This window comes from Mesitornis unicolor, unplaced genomic scaffold (assembly GCF_000695765.1).
Source record: "Mesitornis unicolor isolate BGI_N332 unplaced genomic scaffold, ASM69576v1 scaffold30785, whole genome shotgun sequence".
Taxonomy (NCBI): domain Eukaryota; kingdom Metazoa; phylum Chordata; class Aves; order Mesitornithiformes; family Mesitornithidae; genus Mesitornis; species Mesitornis unicolor.
In genome coordinates this window covers 55,219-61,218 of record NW_010188007.1, presented here as the reverse complement: position 1 = coordinate 61,218, position 6,000 = coordinate 55,219, and the positions used below count along the sequence as shown (strand labels likewise).

Sequence of the window (6,000 nt, the reverse complement as noted above, 5' to 3'; positions counted from 1 at the left end):
AACCGCTGGATACAGCGAATGAAATTCCATGTTCAAGCTTTAATTACAACAATTGTCTCTAACATCAGAACTTCGGTGTCAGTTAATTAATGCAGAAACTGGTGCTAACAGATACAGTTTCAGACTCATTTGATGATCATCAGAAGCCAGTGATTTCATAAAAAAATAATGCTGATTTTCTGCGAAAGTTGCCAATCATTCCAGAAAATACAAGGTGGGGTATTTTGAATGTTATGGCAAATTAAACTTTTTAAAGCGGCGTAACCAGAAGAGGGTTATTTTAAAAAGTGCTACCTCTGAAAGCTGATTGCCCAACACTATAAAAATGGTCAAAGCCATAAATGCCAAGTTCATTTTTATTTCACTTTGGAGGTAACTATCTTTCAAATCCCAACAGCTGGACTATTTAATACAATCTGGTGAATCAAAGTATAATTCTTCACTGGGCTCACAGCGGGGAGTCTGCATTAGTGCATGGCAGCATTCCAACAACTGATGCACAGCCAAACGCTCTGCAGCCTGTTTCCTTTATAACAAAAATGGATAAAACGGCAATCATATTTACCACCTTCAAAGGACAGAAACATGAAAGACCTCGATATAAAGCAGTTTAATGGAGAAAACCAGTGATTAAATCAGCGTTTCGAGCATAAAAATAAGAATTACTATTCAGACTTGGTCGTACCAGCATCCCCGTCTTCAAATCCTTTGCACTGCTGCAGCACCAGCCCGGCAGTGCTGCTGTTACAGCTGGGGCACTGTAAAAATTATTAACCCTATTTATCAGTTTTCATAGCTCATTTTCAATAGTTTGTCAAGAGCAGAATGCAGGCATAATAAAGTTTTGGTATAAGAATGAGCATAATTTTTGAGCTCCCTTTCAAAAAACCAGGTTTCGCTGCTACAGATAAAGCTGAGAAAAGCAATTAGTCCAGATAGACTTAGCCACAGTTTCGAACAATTACAAAATTTGTCCAGCCGAGGTATTTGCATTTAGCTCTGGGCAAAGCTCTCCCTTCATTAAGATTGTTAATGTCATTATCAGTATTCTTGTTATTTGTCCAACTATATATTTAAGCCAGAAATGGAGAACTTGGTTTTATTGCACTCACTCATACGTAATTGTTCGCAAGTCTGCATCTATTTTTATGGCCAAACACATAAAATCTGTACCGTGAAATCCAGATTTAGATGGTAAACGTGTTTAAGATGAAGCGTACGGGATATGCCAAGTGCCACGCAGCACTGAGGACTGCTTGTGATGTAAGACTCTCAAAAGCAATATATTCCATTTATAGCGTTACAGAAGCTACAGAAGGTGTAATAGTAAAGGGTTACGTCTGATGGGCCGTCTGTGAAGTAGTACTGCTGTGCCCTTTGTAAATAACTTACAGCAGGAGCACAAAAGGACACACTAAGGATCGGATTGTCAACGGAGACTTGGATTGTTTTTGTTTCCTCTGGTTAGTATTATAACCTTGGTATTATTTAACCTTGCTCGGTGCTCTATTCATGAAATCATTGTAAGATGTTTCCATTAGAAACGAGAATTTTATGTAAATATCATGGGAAATTTTATTGGAAGAAGTCCCATCCAATTTCCTAACAATATGTAAAAGCAGAAGGCTAAAGGAAACCATTCAAGGAAAACACTGTAGGAAAATCCATGGGTTTTTACAGCATATTTAGAAAATACTGGCAAAAATCTATTCCAGCAAAGACTGGTTTTGCAAGTACAGGAGACTCCATGTGGATACTGCCTGGAATCTGAGCTGGTGCAAATGAAGTCATTTCTGCTGCAAAAGCCAACACTTAACATGGCATCAAATTAGTGCACTTTGTCTTTCAGCAAGCTCCCTAATCTAGCACGCTGAAATAGCTGTCATCACTCTTCAAAGCAAAATTGCTTTCAAAACCAAAATAAAACTCCACCAGTGCTACTCCTTACTCCTGAAAAGATGAGATTTGAAGCACTAAGCTAATTTGACAGTTCTTCACCAGTTGCTTCTTTATAACTTAAACACCACGCCTGCATGTCAACTATAGCTTGCTATTTGCTTAACTATTGCCCGCCCTGACCCCTGCTTTCCACATTTTCTACAAGATCCCCATAACTGAGGGCAAACACCACTCGTGCAATAAAGCTCATACTCCAATCACTCCATCCTTTCCAAACCACCGTGCAAGGAGGGCTCCCCAAATAACAGCAGCTCAGCTGTCCTGACCCAGACCGTGCAGCCCATGGTGTCAGCCTGTGCAGGAGAGTGGGTCTCAGCTCAGCAGAGTGCCACCGTGGCCTGTCTGTGGTGTGCCAGACCACAAGAGGGGAGGCGACTTTATCCTCTAACACTTTTATTGAGAATAAAAGCCACAGATGTGTTTATTAAATGTTTCAGAATTTTTAATAAGGCAGGGCTAATGCTGAACAACAATAAAAATACACCAAGCCCAAGTCTTGAACGTTTTCAAGCAACCAAAAACTCCATCCCACTCTGGTATTTGTCAACATCAGTGAATTAATCTGTCGGTTCCCTCCTCTGGTAGTGCCAGTATTATCCATAACATCTGTGAAGAAAGTGCAAGAAACCTTCTCTGTTTCAGGAATGCCTCTGCTAGACCCAGCCCAGTAGAAAGGTGCTCAACGTAGCATCGAGCAGAACAGAACTGCAGACAATGCTCAGTATGGAAACTGCTCCCATTTCTGGGTGCTTTTCTGAAAAGCCTCAAAAAAAATGGCCCATTAATTTAATTGAAGAATCTTAGAGAGCTTCTACTGAGAGAGTGCACAGAAAGAACAATCTGAGAAAAATGTGTGACAGTGGCTTTTAAACCAGGTAAAACTGAGGACACCTCGAACTTCCAGAACATCTCATTGTTTTCTTCACTTGTTGTTCAAACGAAATTGCCCAGGTTCCAGCTGCACTGGCAAACCTTTGCAGCTCTGTCTAGCTAAGGCTGAGTTGCTTCCCGCAGAGCTGGTAGATGATTCAGGGGTACTACGATTACAGCCAGGAGGAGGAGGACAAATCCTTTAATTGTATAAAATCATCAGATTAAGACTAACCCTCTCTGTGGTTCACTCTGTTAGCAGAGAACTCTGCTGCCCAGAAACAAAAAGTTTACAAAGTACTGGGCAAAAAAAAAACAACCTCCAAAACGCAGGGGCAGAGCCAGACACACCTTTCCCTTCTGTGTCTGCACACCGCAGGGAGCCACCGGAACTCTGCTCCCGAGGGAACTAAATTGTCACCTCTTCTCTCCAAGGCAATTGTCACAGAATTACACTCACGCTGGGTTAAACACATGGGGTGAGATTTGCAGAGGAAGTTACCTGAAAACTGAGGTAAGGCCTCCCTTTCACTAAAGGACACACATGATTGATGTCTTCCCCCTCAGCACCACCTCAGCGAAACTTCACACATGCCAAACCATCTCCTTAATGGCTTCAGACCCTTCTTCCAACAACCTCCTGCACCAAAATAACACCTCACCTAATGGTTCGAAACCCAACTTTTTCTTCTGAATTAACTCCTCTGTGCTATCATCACTTAGTTTGATTACAGGAAAAATTCACATCAACCTGTACCTGCAGCGGCCCAGCTGATTCGGCTGCAGGCCACTGCTTTGGGAACGCTTCACCACTGGAGTAACCATATTATGAGTCCTACTTCAACCACAGGCTGAAATTCCTTCCCATTAGTATTTAGGTTCAATTGTCACTGACTTGGGGGTGGGGAGCATCCAGGATTTTATTCAATGAGCTGACTTCTGTCTATGTATTGTTCACAGATACATTTTCAAGACTGGGTCTTTTTCAAAGGCATGACCTTCTTTCTCCATGAGAAAGTGTGCTCAACTGTTACTCAACGTGAATAAAGAACGATGAATAGGGCTGCTCACATTTAAATGCCTCTAAGTATTACCTCCTCCTTCAGATTACAAACCTTAGTAAAGGGATGGTGCAGCAAAGAGAAATATCTCATGCACAACTATCCCTGAGGCTTTCTGTAGAAAGCTGCACATTAAAATCTAGGAGAAGAAAAAAGAATAAACACCGCACTGCAAGAGACACCTGGTAATTATGAGACCTGCAGTCCTCTGCCGTGCTATAAAGGTTTGCTTGGCTGCTGCAAACAGCTGAGGCAGGTCACACCTTTGTCAGATAGCAAGGAATTGCAAATAATGAGGCAGCTGCATCCTTTTACCTCAGGTATGAGAGGAGCCACAATAAATCTTTTGTATGCCTTTGTCATTTAGGTTACCTGGTCAGGGCAGCGCACTGCGTGTTTAGTTAACACCACCTACTTTAGGAAATAGTGTGATGCAACAGGAGCAGAGGTGCAGAGGGAAACAGCCTGTGCTTCAGTCTTGTGTCCTCACAACGTACGTTTCAGGGGGGTTATTCACTGAACGAGCTCTCCTGTGGCCCCTGGACCAGCTGTTAAAGGCTCAATCACATCTTCTGGTTCAGTTTCACCCATCCAATGAATCCAGGGATCCAGTTTATGCACTAAGACCGCTTCAGGACACAAATCAAAGCACACCAAATGGACAATAGGGAAATTTGCTCCAGAAGTGTTCTACTGATCCAAACTAAACTGCTAGTGTGGATGTACTCACAGAAGCCCAGAAAACTGCCTAAATACAGAGCCAAGTTGTCAGACAAATGAACTTCCTTCTAATGCCTGCTCCAAATGAGCCCTGCTTCAAAACAGCGCTTACACACCCTGGAGTCTGGAGGCTGCTTCTGCAAACCTCTGCTGCAAACAGTGCCCAGGAGGAAAAGGAAAAGTAATTGCACTCCAACATAGTATGAAGGATGTGGGTTATTTCTGCTCCTCCCTGCCAGCCCAGTGGCAGAAGAGAGTCCCAGCACCTTCTCTCTTGCTGGAAAACCACCCTCAGTGATGAGCCTTTCCAATTAAGCAGGTTTGCACCAGTGATGTGGTGCAAAGAAGCCCAGCGGCACTAAGGAGTCTGGCCCACCGCATTTGTTTTAATGCTTTAAACAGATAAATTAAAGTGAAATGTGTCTTTTAGGACGTCACTGAATAGGCAAGCTGAGAAATAAATTGAGCTTCACATACGCTTTTATAACACATAACAACTGTGACTGTCAACACAAGATCCTTTTCACTGTCAATTCACCACGCATTCTGCAAGACCTTGGGGCCTGCAATTATTTCATTTCCTTTCTTGTAAATGCAATTTCCACTTAGTTTGGTGGAATAAAAGGTAGACAAAAGGTGGTAGGAGTTGTTGTATTTTCTGATTAAGGTTATCTGTTCAAAATTGTAGAAATCCACAAACTACTAACACAGTATTTTTCAGGAACAACCTCACCTTTCTGCCAGGGTTGCAGTTCAAGAAATCACAATGGCATTATTCATGTCAAATTAACTGTTGAACAAATCTTCATCTTTCTGATTAAATTAAAATGAAGATCATCTTTCTTTTAGGTCACTTAAATGAAATAAAAGGGGAAAATACATATAATTGGAAAAGGTATTCTGCTTTTAAAACTCCGTGTGAATTAAATAAAACTGTAGGGCACAAAAGGAAATTGGGCCCTTTATCCATTCAGAAATAAATTATAAAAGTACCTGCAGAAGAGTGGATCAAACATGAGTTCATAAAAATAGATGCGAACCGAATTTCCAGCTCATCTGTCGTGACTCACTCCTTTGAACTAAGCAATGGAGACTTGCTAGAATTGGTACTGGTGGTCATTTTTAACTGACAGAGGAGGAAATCAGAGGTTTAATTAAACACGATTACAATATTCTGCCAATCTGATTTGTCTCATCTACTTCCTTTTCTTGAAGTGACAAACTGACAAACCACCTGGCAAGGGAACTGAAGCAAGTGCACGGCTTAATTTCCAAAGCAGCTCGGTACTGTTATAAAACAAACCAATCCTCCACAGGATTTGTCTGAAATACGTAATTCTGAAGCAGGTTTAATTCTCTGATGCTGAACTGGCACCTTGGGTCTTCGCTC

At 41.7% G+C, this 6,000-nt stretch overlaps 1 protein-coding gene across 1 annotated transcript in view; it reads right to left on the bottom strand.

The window, feature by feature from the left end:
• KIAA1598 (KIAA1598 ortholog) overlaps positions 1-6,000 on the bottom strand; it is a 54,191-nt gene that overhangs the window by 2,132 nt on the left and 46,059 nt on the right. The gene's annotated exons all lie outside the window — the stretch shown is intronic.